The 21,779-nt window shown below is 46.9% G+C and overlaps 1 protein-coding gene across 1 annotated transcript in view; it reads right to left on the reverse strand.

The window, feature by feature from the left end:
* Window positions 1–16,146, reverse strand: part of raph1a (Ras association (RalGDS/AF-6) and pleckstrin homology domains 1a) — a 76,393-nt gene extending 60,247 nt beyond the window's left edge. Inside the window, 1 exon segment of the mRNA XM_069724855.1 lies at window positions 15,899–16,146. The gene's annotated coding sequence lies outside the window, so the exon portion shown is untranslated.
* Window positions 16,147–21,779: the final 5,633 nt, after the last annotated feature.

Here is a 21,779-nt window from a genome sequence, read left to right on the forward strand (position 1 = left end):
ACACACACACACACACACACACACACACACACACACACACACACACACACACACACACACACACACACACCTGCAGGCAGCGTTCCCTTCATAAATCACCATCCAGTTGGAAACATGCACGTCATCTTGGATCTTCACAAAGGACGACAATGATGATCAGTTTCTACTTTCCAGAATCTGTCACATCCCGACATCACCCTGCATTCATCAGCTGATTCACACTGTCCATCCGTCCGTCCGCTCTGAACATGTCAGTCAGACAGAACTCATGAAATAAGGAGCAGAATTAGATCTGAAAAGGAGATTTCCTTCCATCATTTCCAGTTTAGAGTTGGACGAGTTACAGGTGACCTTGCTGGTGAGATTGTTAATGTTGCTCCACAGCGTTATCTAGTTCAGGCTCACAGCGCTGCGTTGGACTCTGAACATCTCCTGGACTGCAGCCGTCCTTCATGCAGACGGACGTCCACCATCAGACAGTCAGCTGCTCTATTGGCTGCAAGTTTCACAAAGAAACCCGCTTCTGTTTTTTTATCCCTCGTTCATTCTTTCCATTTTTCCAAACCACGGAGAGGGTTTGAGTTGGCCTACGCCCAGTGAAGATGACCACACTGCACTCCTGTGCAGGAAGGGAACGTTCCAAATTAAAAAAAACAACCCCGCAAAATACCGATGTGATATCGGCTGGCAGCAGCAGCAGCCCTCCGGCCCACCGGGTCGCCTCCATCAGACGGACCACTTTCCATCTGAGCTGGAGCTGCTTGGGTCTGAGGGGAGCTGTGGTTCAGTCTGGACCCGTCTGTGGGTGGACGGAAAAAACAGCAGCTGCTCCTAGTGTAGTACAAGACATAATATTAACACACACAGACACACACAGACACACACACACTTTATACCATCCCCTTCAAACTTCAGTGACAGACTTTAAAGGCTGTTTATGTTCAGCTCTTCTTCTGTCACCTGGTTTATGGCTCCATACAAACTTCCCTGTCTGTCCACAGTCATGTCGTGAACCCGGGTGGTCGTGACCCCGCGTGGTCGTGGCCCCGGGTGTTCGGACCGGAGCCGATGGAACCCAGAACCTAAGTCCAACACCTTCTGGTGAGCATAACGTTTGTGACTTCACCAAATCAGCAGCAGCTTCATGTAATCTTCAGCTGGGGTCTCCCACCTCCCAGATGTATCTGACGATCCACCTCAACATTTTTTATTGATTTCTTTTTTAACCTGTCCGAGAAGGACACTATCACCACAATGGATTAAAGAGTGGACGATCTCCCCTCCTCCCTCCACCCTGTCTGCTCCGCACCGTGTCAGTGCAGCAGAGGTGGAGCGCCACCCACAAAGAGACACACAGAGGTCAGAGGACAGAAACACAGCAGACTCTCACACTGAGCAACAGATGTTGATCAGAAATGAAATAAATAACATAAATACAACTGTGGTGGTGGAGCGTGGTTTGGCTCAGCTGCAAGGAGGGACTGATTGGGGGAGTGGTTCAGCCGATAGAACCCCCAGTGACGGCAAAGATGTCTGTCACACTGGTGCCCAACGTGGAGCCCGGCATGAAGATGGACGACCAGCACATGGATTTGGCGGTCATCGCTGCGGGGCAGATACTGGGGGAGATCGCAACCATGCAGCAGGACCATGCTGAGGCCAACAGGGGGTTCCTGGCGGCGCTTCAGGCCCAGGCAGAGAGGCAAGCTGAGGTGCTCGAGCAGCTTGCAGCATGGTCGGCTGCAGCCCTGCCACCGCTGACTTCTTCAACGTTGGCGGGGGTGCACCCACATAAAATGACTGCAGCAGACGACGCGCAGTCGTTTCTCAGCATGTTCGAGGCAGTGGCGGAAGCGTGCGGCTGGCCAGCGGCAGAGCAGGTGATTCGGCTCTTCCTGCTCCTGACGAGGGAGGCACAAACGGCAGTCCTGGGGCTTCCACCAGCAGCTACAAACAGCTACACTGATGTGAAGAAAGCCATCCTGGACGGGGCTGGGCCTTTCACCAGAGGAGCATCGACGGCGGTTCCGAGAAGCCAGGATGGAGCCCGAGGACCGGCCCTTCACCCATGCCCAGCAACTAAGGGACGCCGCAGCCAGGTGGTTGCAGCCGGGGAGCTCGGCGGGGAGCAGGCGTTACTGGAAAATGTGGTCATGGAAAAGTTTGTGGGGGGGACTGCCAGTCAACACATCAGCGTGGGTATGTTGCCATCGTCCCGCGTCACTCGAAACTGCCATTATTTTGGCAGAGGACCACCTCGCTGTCCACCCCAACGGTCCGGAAGACAACGGGCGCCCGCTGGCTCCAGCCCGGCCGACTCCCACCCCTCGGAGAAGGTCACAACGGCAGCTCCCAGCTTGGTCGCTGCCATCTCCGCGGTCTCACCCTCTCCCTCCAGTCGTGTCTCCACAGGTCTCAGCAGCTACAGGCACCCTTCCCAACCTACAGGGGGCTCCTCAGACATCAGGGCAGGCGTGTTGGAGGTGTGGCCGGCCCGGGCACTGCCGGAAGGAGTGTCCACTCCTGGACATAGGCCAGGTGATCCAGGTTGCCGGCCCTCCAACACCCTCCCATGGTCCAGGGGCGACATACCGCGTTCCGGTAAGGATCCAGGGGGGTGTACATCAGGCAATGGTGAATTCTGGCTGTACACAGTCTATGATTCACCAAAGCCTGGTTCGGCCTGGGGCATTGGTGGAGGCATTGTGGGTGAAGATTAGGTGCATGCATGGGGATGTTCATGAGTATCCCATTGTGTCAGTGGAAATTAGATACTTGGGGAAAAAGCATAGTGTGAAGGTCGCGGTTAGCTCCCGCCTTACGCACCCGATAATCTTGGGAACAGATTTGCCTGGGTTTCATAAGGTCATGCGATATGTGTGCTGTGCTCAGCGGTGATGCGAGGTTGTCCAACACTGCAGACGGAGGCTCCACCGGGTCCCGAATTGCACTCCATGGAGGATTTTCCACTTGAGCAGTCTCATGATGATACTCCGCTTTGCCTTTGACCAAGTGATAAGAATTGAAGGTCAGTTGGTGTGCCCTGACGCGGCACAGTCATATCCGCACTTTTCATTGATTAGTGAGTCGTGACACTCAGACAGGACAGGAAAACACCCAGTTGTTGGTGGCGAAAAGCCGCCGGGAAATAATTTTTCAGGCAGCTCACTATAACCCGATGGCTGGCCACATGGGATATGCTAAAACACTGGACTGGATGATGACCCGATTCTATTGGCCGGGTATCCGGGGGGATGTGCGCCGTTGGTGTCCATCCTGCCCAGAGTGTCAACTGGTAAACCAGTCAGCCATTCAGAGGGTGCCTTTGCATCCTCTGCCATTAATGGAGGTCCCATTTGAACGAATTGGCATGGACTTCATCGGGCCATTTCACTGGAGCGCACGCGGCTATCGTTTTGTGTTAGTTCTGGTGAATTACGCAACTCAATATCCCGAGGCAGTGCCTTTGCGCAACATTTCTGCAAAGAGTGTCGCGTAGGCTCTGTTTCAGGTCATCTCCCGAGTCGTAATCCTAAAAGAGATTCTGACTGACCAAGGCACCCAGTTCATGTCACGAACACTGAGGGAACATTACGGATTACTGGGAGTTAAATCTATTCGGACCAGTGTTTGTCACCCACAGACTGATGGTCTTGTGGAGCGTCTGAATAAGACTTCAAAATCCACGATTAGTAAATTCATACACGAAGATGAACGCAATTGGGATAAATGGCTTGATCCTCTGTTGTTTGCAGTGCAGGAGGTCCCCCAGGCCTCCACGGGATTTTCTCCCTTCAAGCTGCTGTTTGCAGGAAACCACAGGGGGTGCTCGACCTGCTTAAAGAAAACTGGGAGGATGGTCCAAGCCCCGGCAAAAATGAAATTCAGTACGTCCTGGACCTGCGAGCAAAACTCCACACACTGGGTCGGCTGTCACGGGAGAATTTGCTCCAGGCCCAGGAACATCCACAACAGAGGGGCCAAGCTGAGGCAATTCACACCGGGAGAAAAGGTACTTGTATTGCTTCCTTCTTCCAGCTCAAAACTCCTCGCCAAGTGGCAAGGGCCCTTTGTGGTCACACGGCGAGTAGGTGTCGTCGACTATGAGGTGGTGCATTCTGACAGGGGCGGAGCTACACCGATCTACCACCTCAACCTCTTAAAAGCATGGAGAGAGGCGGAGTCTGTTTCTCTGGTGTCTGCTGTATCTGAGAGAGAGGAGCTGGGGCCAGAGGTTCCAAAATCTACCAATCCTGCCTCGCTCCCTTATGACGCCCAGAACAGACGTTGCCCAGTTGCAGAAGCAGTTTGCTGACGTGTTCTCCCTCCTGCCAGGACGCACAAACCTCTTGGCACACCACATTGAGACGTCTCCAGGTGTGACGGTGCAGTTGTGGCCCTACAGGTTACCTGAACACAAAAGGTAGGTAGGTAGGTAGGTATATACTTTATTAATCCCCGAGGGGAAATTTTTTCGCCACAACAGCATACATACAGGAGCAATAATAGAAACAATAGAATAAAATAATAATAGAATAGAATAATATAATAGAAAAGCAATAAAATAAAAATAAAAAATATAAATATAAAATATAAAATGCACAGTACATACAGTATATATACAGTACATTAAATATCTATATATATTATATACAACAAACCAATAAACACAGTCATATATATATATATATATACATACGGTACAGTATATATATAATATACATATAATATACAAGCAACCAAGAAACACAGTCAACAGTGTTTTTGTACTGTGATGGATTTTGCCAGAGGTGAGTTATTGTAAAGTCTTATGGCAGTGGGCAGGAATGATCTCCTGTATCTGTCCTTGTGACAGCGGAGCTGGAGGAATCTTTTAGAGAAAGTGCTACGCTGTCCCTGCAGCAGGTGGTTGAGAGGGTGGACAGGATTATCCAAGATGGACAATAGTTTGATCAGCGTCCTCCTCTCCACCACCTTTTCCAGACTATCTAGTTTGTAGCCGATGATGGAGCCGGCCTTCTTAACCAGCTTGTTGAGTTTGTTGGTGTCACCGGCTCCAATGCTGCCCCCCCAGCAGACCCCAGCGAAGTACAAAGCACTGGCCACAACAGACTGGTAGAACATCTCCAGCATCACGCTGCACACATTGAAGAATCGAAGTTTCCTCAGAAAAAAGAGTCGACTCATCACCTTCTTGTAGACAGCATTGATGTTGGTCTTCCATTTCAGTCTGTTGTTGATGGACACACCAGGTACTTGTACTCCTCAACCATGTCCACCTCCTCTACCGGAACTCTCAGCGGTTGTGGAGCCGTCGTCTTCCTCCTGAAGTCGACCACCATCTCTCTGGTCTTGGCCACGTTCAGGAGCAGGTGATTCCTTCCCGCCCACTCCACAAAGTCCTCCACTACTGCCCTGTACTCATCCTCCCGTCCGTCCCTTATACATCCTACCACTGCAGAGTCATCAGAGAACTTCTGCAGATGGCAGGACTCTGAGTTGTACTGGAAGTCAGTGGTGTATAAGGTGAACAGGAAGGGAGACAGAACAGTTCCCTGAGGAGCTCCAGTACCACTGACCACCGTATCAGACAGCACACTGCCCAGACGGACAAACTGTGGTCTGCCTGTCAGGTAGTCATTGATCCAGGAGACGGTGGGCGCATCCACCCCCACCACCCGCAGCTTCTCACTCAGCAGCAGTGGTTGGATGGTGTTGAATGCACTGGAGAAATCAAAGAAAGTGATTCTCACAGAGTCACCGGTTCCATCCAGGTGAGACTGAGCTCGTTGCAGCAGGTAGATGATGGCATCGTCCACTCCCACACGAGGCTGGTACGCAAATTGCAGAGGGTCCAGAGAAGATTTCACCAGCGGCCTGAGGTGGACCAAGACCAGCCTCTCCAGCACCTTCATCACATGAGATGTGAGGGCAACCGGACGGTAGTCGTTGAGGCCAGATGGAGTCTTCTTCTTGGGGACAGGAACCAGGCAGGACGTCTTCCACAGCACCGGGACCTCCTCCTGCTTCAGGCTCAGGTTGAAGAGGTGTTGTAGGACCTCAGCTGGCTGGACAGCGCAGGTCTTCAGGACCCCGGGGCTGATGCCGTCAGGTCCTGCAGCCTTGCGCTGGTGGATTCTCTCCAGCTGTCTCCTAACCTGGTCAGTCGTCACAGAGAGGGGGGTGAGGGGTGAGGGGGGATGGATGGAGGAAGAGCCCTGTGAGATTGAGAGCTCTACGCAGTTCACCAGGGGGTGCAGAGGGGGGAGGGGGGGAGGCAGCAGAGGTGTTTTGGAGGTGTCAACCCAGGAAAGTGTGCGTTGGACGGAGGGAGGTACGATATCTGGGGTACCACTTGGGCGGCGGGCAGGTGCACCCTCAGGTGGACAAGACGGCTGCTATCGCAGCCTGCCCACGGCCCAAGACAAAAAAAGAAGTGAGGCGGTTTTTGGGGCTGGCAGGTTATTATAGACGGTTCATCCCGAACTTTATGGATCTGACCAGTTCCTTAACCGACCTGACCCGGAAAGGTGCCTCAGATCCGGTCCAGTGGATGGAGGAGTGCCAGTGGACGTTTGAGAGGGTGAAACAGGCTCTCTGTGGGGAACCACTCCTCCACACACCTAACTTCTCTCTCCCCTTTACTCTGCAGACTGATGTGTCGAACAGAGGGCTGGGGGCCGTTTTGTCCCAGCAGGTGCGGGGGGTTGACCGCCCTGTTCTGTACATCAGCCGGAAACTATCAGAGAGGGAGGCCAGTTACAGTATGGTGGAGAAGGAGTGCCTGGCCATCCGGTGGGCAGTCGACTCCCTGCGCTACTACCTCCTGGGACGCCCATTCACCCTCTGTTCGGACCACGCTCCGCTCCAGTGGCTCCTCCACATGAAAGATACTAAATCCCGGATCACTCGGTGGTATCTGGCTTTACAGCCTTTAACTTCAAGGTGGTCCATAGGCTGGGGGCGCAGATGGCTGTGGCTGACTTCTTCTCCCGCTCTCAAAGGGGGAAGGGGGAGTAGGTTAGGCCGGATGGTTCCCCGGCCTAAGTCGGGTGGTGGGGGTATGTGGTGGCGGGGTGTGGTTTGTCTCAGCTGCAGGAGGGACTGATTGGGGGAGTGGTTCAGGGAAAGGTGCATGGAAGGGGCTTAATTAGCCCCAGCTGAAATCAATCACTGATTGTCCCTCTCTTCCCTTAAAAACCCAAGCAGCAGGACACCAGCTCACTCCTAGTGACACGGAAAGGAAGGCTGGTTGGCTGGCTGTGAACAGGTTGTGTGTCATGTGCTCGAATGCCCGGCAGGAGAGCAACAGAGTTAAAAGTGATTGTTGGTGTGGAATAAACAAATTGGAACATCGTACTTTAGTGAAGTGTGGTGCGTTCAGCCGATAGAACCCACAGTAACGGCAAAGATGTCTGTCACAACAACATTTTCAGCTGGACTGGAGGAGAGTTATAAACAGTCTCACTGAGGGAGAGTTCAAAGTTACACTGCAGTTTGACTAAATAATCTTGACCTTTCAAATTAGAAGCTCTCCAGTTTCACACAGGGTCCAGTCATATATTGTAACATATTAGGTTTATACCGACCATCATCCATCAGTGAGGTCATTGTTGGTTTGTGAACGTTATGAAGTCTCCAGTTCAGATCACCATCTTTGCTAGTTCGGAGCTAGCTTGGAAATCTTCTTTTCTAATGAATGAGGGATTATTTTCAGATGGACCTCCAGAAAACTAAGAAGAAGGAGTGACTTTAGCTAACAACACCGAGATAACTGATGGACACATTTTATTCACTTTGGATTTGATGAGAGAAGTTGAATGGGAGTCTATGGAGCCGGAGGCTTTTTGAAGCTGACCGCTGGTATTGCAGCTTTGTCACTGCTGTTTCTAGAGCTTCTGACGATAAATTTGGTTCGCAAACATAATGAAAGGTTGTCAGCGCCCTCCAGAGGACCAACACCTCTAAAGTCCACAATAAAATTACAATGAACTGCTAATGTACTTGTTAGACAGTAAACAGTGTGAATAATAATATACAATGACAGGAGCCATTCTGCCTGCATCTTTATTTACAATGTGTTACGAACATTTCATCTGTTCCTGGAGTAGAATTAAGAACGCAGAAGCTTTACTTGTAATGGATATTTGAATATTGTCTTATTTCACATTTGTCATGTTTTAACTCCGTGTGGTTTTATTCTAGATTCTATCGTATCGTGATGGAAACGAAAGATTTCCTGAATGTGAATCTTAATTCCAGGATTTGAATGCTTCTTCTTTAAAAACAAGGGAAACAGTGTTAAGACTCCGTTCAACACAGTCAGCACAACAGTCCTGATTCCCAGCTGCACAGCCGGACCCTGGATCTCCACCAGGGCCGAGAGAGAGAGGGGGGGGGGGGAGAGAGAGTGAGAGAGAGGGCGAGAGAGGGAGAGGGAGAGAGAGGGAGAGAAAGAGAGAAAGGGCGAGAGAGAGAGAGAGAGAGAGGGAGAGAGAGAGAGAGAGAGAGAGGGAGAGAGAGGAGAGAGAGAGAGAGAGAGAGAGAGAGAGAGAGAGAGAGAGAGAGAGAGAGAGGCTTGGCCGGGTGATGCAGCTCAGGATGAACACGAAGGGGAAAAATGAAAGAATTAAAAAAAAAGAAAGAAGAAATGAGATTAGATTTTCCGAGAGAGGTCTGTGTAGTAACACAGCAACAGAACGATTCTACATCTGTGAGGAATTAAAGAGAGACAGACAATACTGCTGCTGTTGGAAACACTTTGAACTTCAGTGTTCGTTCATTCTGGAGATGAAGACAAAGATCGAAACGACTCGCTTCCTGGCCAAAACACAGAAGGAACGCATGAAGCACCATGTTGGTAGATTTAAAAACTCTAGTTTCTCTATGCAGAATTATTCAGCTCTCAAATATATGTTTTCTACATTGGATTATTCCAATAAAACGTTTTTAACTTGTTAACCTGTCCATGTGGTACTTTTTACCTGCTGGAGAACTTATCATGAGCAAAATCAGCATTTCAGTCTCAGAAACCCACATTCAGACCGCCGGGCTTTCATGTCACATATCTAAGGAACCAATCAGATCAGCTAGCAGGGCGGGGCTTAAGGCTGCCAAGTTAGTACAAAAATTACATTCACCTGAATTTCAAATGACACGCAGTTCATTTGAGTTCAGTCGAACCCCCACAACCCTCCTCGGGTCACTTGGGTGGCGACGTCACAGCATCAACGGTGCAGAACCCAAAATACATCCACGAGGAATGATAATTACAAATAAAATACGAATAAAAAGTGACAGATATAGTGATGCTTTCTATATCATTGAGGGGCCATCTTGAGCTGCAGGCAACTATCAACCATCAGTGATGTCATCATTGGTTTGTGAACGTTATGAATCCTCCAGTTCAGATTCTGTTTTATATAGTTTATATAGTCTGTGGTTTTAGTTTTATATCCCGTCTGTGGTTTTATATAGTTCTATATCCCGTCTGTGGTCTTATATAGTTTTATATCCCGTCTGTGGTTTTATATAGTTTTATATCCAGTCTGTGGTTTTATATAGTTTTGTATCCAGTCTGTGGTTTTATATAGTTTTGTATCCAGTCTGTGGTTTTATATAGTTTTGTATCCAGTCTGTGGTTTCACTCCATCACTGCAGCAGAAAATGTGGTGGAACAACAAGACTGTGTGCAGATACATTCGCTGTAAAAGGGTTGTCCTTGATCAGGCTTGGTTTCACGGCACTAAATATGACAATCAAGAGGTGAAGCATCACTACAAGCACAAGAACAAGGACACCGTTTGAGAAGGAGCTTTCAGAGCAGTGATTAAAACGCAGAATACACAATATGTCTTGTGTAGAAAACAAACAGTCACCGTGTCCTGTACTCATGTATGAAGAAGTGCTGCTACCACCTTCTGCCCGAGAGGCCGTAGACATGTAAGTGGGCACTTCTGTCAGGTGTACACCAAAAAATGTCACATTAAATGTACAGTATAATAAGCCATTATACATCTACATAACAATCAAGTCTTACAAAAAAAAAAAAAAAAAAAAAAAAAAAAACATTTTACACAGTGAAACTACAAGAATCTCGTAAAATACTGTGAAAGACATTTTTGCCAAACCACCCTGATGCACTGATGTATAATTTAGGGAAGTTTTTCCTTTTCTTAAAATAAAAAGAGGGTTTTAAAGCATAAAAGAACATAAGAAACCAAATGTCGTACTGATGGTGTGTGAATCTTTTGAGTCTTTTGACTGATTTCCCGATGAAGCACCATTTCTAGTTTCCCAGACTTCCTTGCTCTGTTGCCGTGTCACTGGGACTATGAGAGCAATGTCCTTCACTCCAACACCCGCCTTCTGAACAGCAGCCACGACCTCTGACCCCTGACTGAAACGTCGGGGATCCCTGGTTCATGAGATGTACTCAAATACATTTTAAATACTGTTTCCTCATCGGTACGTTGTGTTTAGTTTACAGAGCCGAGAGACGGAGGAAACCGGAGTACTGTTACTTCATCTGGATACTCTATTAATACTGTGTGTGTGTGTGTGTGTGTGTGTGTGTCTCTCCTTCCCACACACACACACACACACACACACACACACACACACACACACACACACACACACCCTCTGAGTCATTGCATTCAGCTGCCAGTTGCCTGTTTCAAAAACAAACAGCAGAAAAACCTTCACTGTTATCACACACACACACACACACACACACACACACACACACACACACACACACACACACACACACACACACACACACACACACACACACACACACACACACACACACAGTCCTGTTTCCATCACCGAGGTCATTGACATGAACATCTACCTTAAACGTTTTCTGAAACCTTAAACCTTAAACCAAGTCCTCGTTCCTGAAGAAGAGGCAACTGCAACACGAACACATGAATATGACGATGGACGGTCGATAGCGAGGCCACAGACAGATTTACAGATTTACAGAAGGGCAGCCTGACCTTGAACTCTCCTAAATGTCTTGAAGTGACGTCGACGTCGGCCGGGTCGGTCCGGTTTAAGATTCATGTTCCATTGAACTGTTTTCATTCTGTTCCTCTGCACGGCTTCATCTCCACCGGCCGCGTCTCACAAGTGTTTTTATCTTCCTTCCTCATTCAGTCATGTTTCCTTCATTTCTGTTCTTCTATCAGGTAAACGTTGTTAAACGGCTTCTTTTTTGTCCGTTGTGTTCATGGTTGTCATTTCCTACTTTGTGCTGCAGCCTGCAGACGAAGTTAAAACAGCTGCTGAGTTTTAGTCATTAAAACATGAATGCTGTTTATTGTGGAACTATTTTTGTGTCTGCAGAACATGTTTCTTGTCCAACTTGAAAGACCACGGTGGTCGACGGTGATGAAGTCATGTGTTTGACAATCACAAGTTTGCACATCTGGGTTATATTTTGAAAATTGACGGGATTTTCTCAGACTGACTTCCTGCGCGGCCGATCTGCTCTGATCAGCTCGCCGCGATCTCCGAGCATCTTCCGTCAGAAAATAGACTCGCCACAAATAAACTCTCAAAAATAAAAAAGTAGATTCTTTGGCGGGATATGAAGCATTGAGTTTAATAACAGCAGCCGTATCAGAGACGGACCCGGTGGAAACAGCCCGGACAGCGACTGTACTGACCCAGCAGTGGATCTCGGGTACCTCGGATTTTAGCAAAAACAGGAAACGTCTAAGTTAACGCCATTTACGATGTTTTTCAAGGTACGGTGTGTTTTGCAATTAGCTGCACTAAAAATACGTTTGAATTGTCCAAAGAAGGTCAAAGAAACCTGCTGCTGTTAAACTGGGGTGTAATAGGACAGAGAGGACCAACAGGGTCTTCGATGGTCCAACAGCCCCGCTGGGATTCGAACCCGTGTTTCCAGTACATCGCTGCCGTTATGTAATTATCTGGCCACCGTTACCTGGAACAGCTATTTAGAGTACAGAATCAAACTTCCCGAAGAGCCGTCCTCAGCAACACCGATGTTAGGACTCGTTTCGACAAACGTTTCAGCCATCATTGTGTTTACGGATAAATTCATCAGAACTACATGTTGAAGTTCGGCACTTCCTCTTCATCTCAGGAGGAGAGGATTGAATCCAAATAATAAAATCCAGCATGCGGTGCTACAGTTCAGCCTTCACATCACATTCCTGATTCACGGGTTCCACTGTGGTAAACGTGTTCAAAATGAATACAAGCAGCAGTCAATGTAGATCACTCGGGGAGGGCCGTTTCATTGGGCAGGAGCTGAACCAGAACCAGAACCAGAACCAGCAGGCTTTAGCTGGACACAATCTAGCCTGTCGTGGCTGCAGAGCTGCTGCTGCAGGTTTCTCTCCTCCATTTGCCCTTCTAGCTGTCTGAAGTGATAAGATACATCACATGTTTGCAGTGAAGCCACAACTACAACGAAATAAAGAAAATTCTGCAGAAGAAATTATATTGAGACTTTTGCTGAAAATGAAAATGTATTCTGCTTTGTTGTCCATAACTTCAGAGTAAACTGGGCCGGTGTGCAGCAGCTCAGTGTTCCTGGTAATAAGACTGTAAGATCACAACAACAGATGTCAATAATTAATGAAGTCGCTGCTGCTTCCTGCTTTACAGTGTTGTCTTGTCTAATGTCGTCTCAGCCGTGTGTATTCACAGCTGGTCTAACCTGATGAAATAGTGGAAGTACGACAACAAAATAAGCTCCGCTGAATAAGAAAGAGTCCCTCAGTAACAGATGTGCTCTGCTGCTGCTTCACACCCTCCGTCTGTCTCACCCATGGGACGCACAGGAATTTCCTGAGAAGGAGGGATGACTTTTCCATTCACTTGGCGAGAGAGGGACGGACAGGGAGGAGACGGAGACAACAACATCAGCTGGCCTGGTTTGACCTCTCAAAGTGACAATAGACTGACAAACTGCAGCAGAGCAGCTGCTACAGATGTGTTGAGTCAGATGTTTACAGGACAGCTGAGAGAGGAAGGGCATCATCGTCTCCTCATGCTATCGAGCATCCAGTGCTCATTCAGCCAGTCTCTGAATGAGAGTGTCGACCGACATTATCATTCACATCACAAACATGGCCGATTTCACCGAGACGAGAACTCATCGCTGCGGTAACAAGACCAGGTCAAAACCTGGAGGGCTTTTAATTTGAAACATGGGCTTTTAATTTGAAATGGATATGGGATGTCTCGGCATTCAGTCAACCAACGGTGGTCCCAAAGACTGGATATAAAACTGTTCGTAGTGAAGTAACTCAACTTTTCAGGCTTTGAAGGAATCTGTATACAGTGGTGTGAAAAAGTGTTTGCCCCCTTCCTGAGTTCTTATTGTTTTGCATGTCTGTCACACTTAAATGTTTCAGATCATCAAACAAATTTAAATATTAGTCAAAGATAACACAAGTAAACACAAAATGCAGTTTTTAAATGAAGGTTTTTATTATTAAGGGAGAAAAACAATCCAAACCCGCATGGCCCTGTGTGAAAAAGTGTTTGCCCCCTCCTGTTAAAACATAACTTAACTGTGGTTTATCACACCTGAGTTCAATTTCTCAAGCCACACCCAGGCCTGATTACTGACACACCTGTTCTCAATCAAGAAATCACTTCAATAGGACCTGCCTGACAAAGTGAAGTAGACCAGAAGATCCTCAGAAGATAGACATCATGCCGAGATCCAAAGAAATTCAGGAACAAATGAGAAAGAAAGTAATTGAGATCTATCAGTCTGGAAAAGGTTCTAAAGCCATTTCTAAAGCTTTGGGACTCCAGAGAACCACAGTGAGACTCATTATCCACAAATGGAGAAAACATGGAACAGCGGTGAACCTTCCCAGGAGCGGCCGGCCGACCAAAATTACCCGAAGAGCGCAGTGACGACTCATCCGAGAGGTCACAAAAGACCCCACAACAACATCCAAAGAACTGCAGGCCTCACTTGCCTCAGTTAAGGTCAGTGTTCATGACTCCACCAGAAGAAAGAGACTCGGCAGAAATGGCTGCATGGCAGAGTTTCAAGACCAAAACCACCGCTGAGCAAAAAGAACATTAAGGCTCGTCTCATTTTTACCAGAAAACATCTTGATGATCCCCGAGACTTTTGGGAAAATACTCTGTGGACTGACGAGACCAAAGTTGAACTTTTTGGAAGGTTTGTGTCCCGTTACATCTGGCGTAAAAGTAACATCGCATTTCAGAAGAAGAACCTCATACCAACAGTAAAATATGGTGGTGGTAGTGTGATGGTCTGGGGCTGTTTTGCTGCTTCAGGACCTGGAAGACTTGCTGTGATAAATGGAACCATGAATTCTACCGTCTACCAAAACATCCTGAAGGAGAACGTCCGGCCGTCTGTTCGTGACCTCAAGCTGAAGCCAACTTGGGTTCTGCAGCAGGACGATGATCCAAAACACACCAGCAAGTCCACCTCTGAATGGATGAAGAAAAACAAAATGAAGACTTTGGAGTGGCCTCGTCAAAGTCCTGACCTGAATCCTCTTGAGATGCTGTGGCATGACCTTAAAAAGGAGGTTGGTGCTGGAAAACCCTCCAATGTGGAGGATTCATAATGTTCACAAACCAACGATGACATCACTGATGGTTGATGACCTCACTGATGGTTGATGACCTCACTGATGGATGGTATTAAAGGTGCGTCACGTCAGGAGACACCAGCTGGGTTTTATTTGTGTCACCGTGAATTCGTCCCCCAGACTGTCAACATCGAGTTCTACTGGGACCTTCTGAGGGGAACCTTCACGGTAAACCACCTGAACTGTGTTTCCATGGCAACAAGCTTCTCCAACATCCCAACACGCTGCTCACAAAGGTTGTTGTTGTTTTTTTCTCTGAACTTGGCACCTCGTATGTTGTTTAATTATTTATCTGTCAAAAAGACTTCTTGGCAAATAAAACGTTTTCATCGGAGCACCTTTAAACTGATTCATCACTTATAATGAACTCTGAGTTAAATCACGTGTTTGATAGAGCCAGGCTGTCCTCCGGGACCCGGATGTGACAGGATAACCTGCCAGACGTCGGACAGGGGAGGACTACATGGTGGTGAGACAGGTTAACCAGCAGGAGGACAGACAGACAGGCGGACGGCAGGCCTGCATGTCTGATAGTGGGGGTGGGGGAGGAAGGAGGGGGGTGTCATTCTGCTCATTGAAGGAAAATCCAATCAGAGAAACAAAGTGAGGATGAAAACGTCACATCAGGGTCATATGTGTGCCACTCATGAGTCGGATGAAGCGGGACGTTTTCCAGCCAGCAGGAGCAGCTGCGGGGGAACACGCCCAGAGCGGCTCGTGCTGGAGGAGCGCCACGCCCGGCCTCCGAGCCTCCGAGCACCGGGCCGGAGAGCCGCTGTCAGCTGGCTGCTGCTGCTCCCCGGCCAACCTGCGCATCCAGGCCGGGAGTGTGTGCCTGCAGGCCCTGCGGCGTTTCACACACACACACACACACACACACACACACACACACACACACACACATACACATACACACACACACAATCAAGAACGAGCCTCCCGGGCACAGATGAGCCCGGTGTGTGCACATCCAGCCGCCTCTCAACCAGCTGAAGCCTTTTAATGTAGAGCTAGTCCCCCCCCCCCCCCCACCCGTCCTTTCAGCACACACACACACACGTACACACACACACACACACTAACGGGATTAATTAGCTTCCATTGCAGCGGATCTGAATTAAAGGGATCCGCTCCCCGTCGGCTGAGAAACCAAAGGTCGCCGTTTTAGCATCGAGGAGCTGAGCTGTGAAGATGAAGATGAAGCGGAGGAGGAAGGCTGCGGAGCGCTACGGATGCGTGAGGTGACGGGGAATCGGGCTACTTACTGGCGGATCCAGCGAGGTTTCTGGCAGAGAAACCGCAGGCAGCAGCGGGGAGACAGAACCGAGGTGTCGGCCGGGGAACTCCGCGGGGTGACGGAGCCTTCGCCGGGCTTTCTTTCGGTTTAGTCCCGGTTCCAAACGCCGGCCCTTTTCCCAGATATCCCAGATTTCCCAGATTTCCCTGATATCCCAGATTTCCCAGATTTCCCTGGCTGCCACACTGGATCCCAACACCGCTACACTGAAGTCAAGGTAGAGGCAGCCAAGCCCATCACTTCCGGCCAGGACTTTCAACATAAAAGCCGCTTCAAAGCTGCAGCGACCAAAAACAAACTTGTTTAAAAATGTTCACAAATCACAACCTCTGGACACATATTTCTTAAACTACACATCATTATCAAACCTGCCTCAGAAAGCCTGTAAATGTTTCATATGTGTCCTAGTGACATCATGTTTTCATATTTATTTTCCTTCATTCGGATCTTTGCTCCACTCACGCGGTCCACCTGTCCACACCGGGGCGAACAACTGAACTAACAACCCGGCACCTGTATGTGGCGGTTACAGTGGGACTCAGAAACCAATCAGTCACAGTGCAGATGCTCCCGTTCATACAGGCTCCGCTTTCAATTGGAATTGTTAGTTAAAATGTAAAGTTGCTGATGAAGTTGTTTCCAGGCTTTATTTCAAGGGCCCCACCACTATGTCTATCTTCTAATAGTTTATACACTGACCACCCATTCATACTTTTCTTTAGTTGTCTCTATTCAGATTATTGTGAAACCATCACTATAAATACTAATGATAATAATAAATCCTGTACTGATGTTATTTATGATTTATCTACCACAGCGTCCTGTGTTGTCCTTTACGGTTCCAGATGAACAGGACTTACTTGAGTAATAGACCAACATTTTTCCATGTGACCTGTGAACATAAAACTACAGTTGAGGTTGAGTGTTTCTACAGGTTTGTTTTTTTCATTTGTATTTTATTTGACTACTTTCAAATGCCTGAAGAATTACAGTTTTCCCTGTAACTCACAAGACGACAAAACATGTCAGGAAAATGTGAAAAAAAGTGGCAGAAATGCGTTTTATTTTTCCTAACCTGAAAATAAGTTATCCTTTGACCTCCAGACAACACATTAGGAACTGCTATAAAAAGCAATCAACAATTTATTTAACATCTTTATTGAGAAATAAATATTTCTCAAAAGGTGTAATATTTAATGAAGCAACTAAAAAGGAAGGTTTCAAATCTGTTGTTTCTTTATTGTGAAGCTGAAACTGCCACACTTCCGGTGTTTTAGAGTCAGTCTTGACGCACTACACCGGATCCCAAAAAACTCAGCGGGAGCGCGCATCCATGACCTGCTCGTTCCCGGTGCCTTGCTTCCTGTCCTGCCCAACCCAGAAATCAGCCTTAACCATCACTTATTCTATTCTATTCTATTCTATTCTATTCTATTCTATTCTATTCTATTGTGCTCATATGTTCTTATTACAGAATACATTCTGACCTCTCTCTCTCTCTCTCTCTCTCTCTCTCTCTCTCTCACCTGGTCCAGTTTTAAACCGGTTTCTACACTGAACACTGACCTCTAGTGGTCTGTGTAGATAAAGCATGATGCACGTGTCTAACCAGTGAAACATGCTAACAAGCTGCATGTGTTAATTTACCAAAACGTAACATAGGCACGATGTGTTCAGATCTCAGCTTATAAACTATCTTATAAGAAAAATCAGGAATACGAATGACCAAAGCCAGAAGGTCAGAAAGGCTGACAGGATGTTGGACACATAACAGGACAGGAACATGTCAAATGAAATACTCTGCTTTAGATATCTATCAGTGTGATGTTTTCCCAACAAAAAAATAGTTTCTCTTACAAATAAAATGAAAGCTGTGACATGAGCCCCTTTCACGACTGTTGGTCATATTGTGGTCTGTACTGCCCCCCCCCCTCCCCTCCCACACAGCCACACACCACACACCACCACCCCCTCAGCAAGTGTGCCTGTGCATGTTTGTTTTCTCTTTCTTGAATGCTTGTATGTGCAAATATATAATCATATTGGCATTCATGCATTTATGTTTGTACATTTAAACAGACACGTTCATATTTGGGTGCACGGGGCTTCAGGCTTACCTGTGTGTGTGTGTGTGTGTGAGTGTGTGTGTGTGTGTGTGTGTGTGAGTGTGTGTGTGCTTGTGTGTGTTTTGCAGGTTCACACAGGAAGTGGTGCTCCAATAGCTAAAGCAACACCTTTGTGTGCATGTGAGTGTATTATTGAGGGGAACTGCTGCTTGTTGAAGTGAGACCAGTGTGAGTGCAGCAGCTCCCTCAAGCAGCAGAGATCCTCACTGACTCCTACCAACTCCTGGTCACCGCCGGTCGGGGAGCAGGATGAGAGCGGCGGTCCTGTGGATGGTGATGCTGGGTCTGAGTGTGGAAATGGTCACAGGCTGCTCAGGTAAGAAGAGTTTGGTGGAATAGCTTCAGAATGACAGTCGGCTTGGTGAAACGAGGAAAATCAGAACTTTCAGAAAGACTTTGAGGGCTTTAAAGCGTTGTGTCAAGAATCTGTAGTCACATCAGGAAAACAGGAGTTTGTTCAAATAGAGCAGTTTGATAAGTCTTCTTATTTGAGTGGGCAAATAAAGAGAATCTGGGGCAGCTTTCTTTCCTTTTAGCTGATTTGAGAATTTAAACGGACAGAAACATGATTTCTTTTTTTTCCTGTGCAAATATTGAATTCATCCAGGCCTCCACGATAAAACATTGGAAAATCTGTTAGATCAAGACGCCCCCACAGCTTGTGTGTCATAGAGTCTGAAATTATGTGGAAACTGAAGTTCCACTTCTCACCCGGGGCGATTTGAGAGTCTGTGGCGTCGGCTGACTGCGCTGGAGAAAGTTTTCACATGATTTACTTATTTACGGTAAAAACAGTTGTAGTACAGTGCAGCAATACTCTATTAAAAGTAAAAGTCCTGCCTTCAACACACTGAGGAGAAATGTCCCTAAAGTATCAAAAATTCAACTATGCCTAAGTACTATACAAACATTAATATTATCTATGCCAAAGCAATTATTAATTTGTCCTGAATGGAGCTTAAAAACTGGGAACTCTTCTGATGACTCATCAGGTTTAAAGATCTGATGGATTTATTGATAACAAACACACATACAGCAAAAAAGATTTTGAGAGGCTGTGGTTCAGTCGGTAGAGTGGGTCGCACACTAATCAGAAGGTTGGTGGTTCAATCCCCAGCTCCTCCTGCCCACATGCCTAAGCATCCTTGAGCAAGACACTGAACCCTAAAAATTGCACCTGATGGTGTACTGTGTGTGTGAGATAGATATATGATTATATATTATATATTAGTACACAGAGTAAATAGAGTAAACAACTCTATTTCAGTGACCTCACTGATGGTTGATAGTTGATGACCTCACTGATGGTTGATGACATCACTGATGGTTGATGGAAACACAGCCGTCATTAAAAAGAGGTCTGACAGGGTGAGAAGTCAAAGTAATGTAGTAATGTATAGTAGCTGGAAGAGAAACAAAGGTTTGTGAACATCCATCACATTTTAGGATTTGTAGGACGACAACAGACTGCTTCATTTAAACAGATAACTTCAAATGTAAGAAATAAGTGCACACTGTGATGGGTGAAGTCTCCGGTGGCTGGCAGGTTTCTGACGAGCATCCTCTGTGCTTCCTGTCTGTCAGATGAGTCAGTCACCAACCTGACAGAACCTAAACAAGTCCAAGTCTCCTGCCCGTTCACGGCCAACAGCTCAGAGCTCACCTACAGCCTGCTCTTTAACGGCAACTACGTCTGTCAGATTCGTATGGATAAGGTCAGTGTCTGTGTGTGTGTGTTTGTGTGTGTGTGTGTGTTTGTGTGTGCATGTGTGCGTGTGCGTTTGTGTGTGTGCGTGTGTGTGTTTGTGTGTGCGTGTGTTTGTGTTGTGTGTGTGTGTGTATGTGTGTGTGTGTGTGTGTGTGTGTGTGTGTGTGTGTGTGTGTGTGTGTGTGTGTGTGTTTGTGTGTGTGTATGTTTGTGTGTGTGTGTGTGTGTTTGTGTGTGTGCGTGTGTTTGTGTTGTGTGTGTGTATGTGCGTGGGTGTGTGTGTGGTCTTTCAGTTCAGTTTTGAACCTTAATGAAGGTTTATATATTGTATAAAACTAACCATCACATGAAACATGTCCAACATGTGGTATGATGCAGAATCTCCTTTCAGCCTCTTTTCACTACCGAGTGCAGCTCCATCAGCTCATGTGGCGGAATGTCGCCACCTGCTGGTGTAGCTCCGAACTGCACCTTACACCTTGTGGATGTTTTTTTTTTTTTTAGCAGAGCGCAAGTTCCAAATGTCACGTGGTCCAAAAACTGACAGGAGCCACGAACACATTAATATTTACTTGTGGTGGAACTATTTACATGAATACAACCTGTCGTTTTATGTGAAATTAAAACAGGTATTCACAGAGTGAGATATGAGCTGAAGATGCTCTGTATGTTTGTGGGTTAGACTTTACACAACACAAATTCATGGTCATTTGTGGAAATATATATGGATCATGTTGTCTTCTGAGCATTATAAACAAAAAACGTCCAATAAAAAACTCGAGCTGGACCGCCGAACCTGCTGCTGCATGCTGGTGTTGAGCAACTTTCAGGGCTGAAAAATGAACCAAGACCCAAAACTGCCGTTCCTTGAATAAGCAATATTACATGAGAGGGTGTGACTTAATGTCATCATAATAATGACGTTAAATCACCCTCCAGTGTAATATAGTGAACATAAAACAAGTGACCAACTAAATAATAAATAATACATGTAATCTAAATGTTTTCAATCTTTAAATGTTAAACTTTTTGTCAGTGTGATCTCCATTTCCATGGCAACTCATGGACACTAACACCTGGAAAACAATCAGCCTCTTCAGTAGACTCTTATGTAACGTGCAATGTTCACTACTCCAGGAAGTAGTCGGATGTAGAAACTACATTATATTACATATTATATGAAACTCTATTCTAATTCTATTTTCCCATTGAGGAGGTGGAGAGGTATTTCTGTTGATGAGCAGGATGTGATGTCATGATGATTTGACCAATCAGATCTCTGGGTTGAAGTACTGGTACTTGAGGCTGGCTCCAAACACGAGCCGTAGACCACCATGAAATAAAGCAGAAATAAGTGTGTTAACAGCCTGGTACAAAAAACGGTTTGGTTTGTAGAGCTAATGTCTCTGTTTTCCTGACAACATACCGATAGCTGTAACCTGACTGCACCACAGGCCTGTCAATCAAACAGACACGCCCCCAAAAACAGGTCTTCTTGAATCTTCTTTTCTAATGAATGAGGGATTATTTTCAGATGGACCTCCAGAAAACTAAGAAGAAGGAGTGACTTTAGCTAACAACACCGAGATAACTGATGGACACATTTGATTCACTTTGGATTTGATGAGAGAAGTTGAATGGGAGTCTATGGAGCCGGAGGCTTTTTGGAGCCGACCTCTAGTGGCACTCGCTGGTATTGCAGCTGAAGACACTTCTGCATCGGAACCATTTTTCAGACCCAGAAGCCACGAACTCTTTTCCAGTTGATGGTTGGCCCGGAGAGGACCATTGATGCACTTTGTCAGCCACATGTGAAGGAGCCTTTGAAACAGGACAATGCTGCCTTTGGACGATGCTCCACCTCCATCACCTCCATAAGCTCCATCTGATCCATGAACCTGCATGATGAATCCTTTTGAAACACATCAGCTCCACATGTGATGAGCAGTAGAGTTCCTGTAAAGCTGCTCCTGCTACGTTGCCGTATGGATATCGAATGCTGTGAGATTTCTTTT

This window comes from Brachyistius frenatus, unplaced genomic scaffold (assembly GCF_029030835.1).
Source record: "Brachyistius frenatus isolate BFR_SWC_R1_liver_20210118 unplaced genomic scaffold, ASM2903083v1 Contig_400, whole genome shotgun sequence".
Taxonomy (NCBI): Eukaryota; Metazoa; Chordata; class Actinopteri; family Embiotocidae; genus Brachyistius; species Brachyistius frenatus.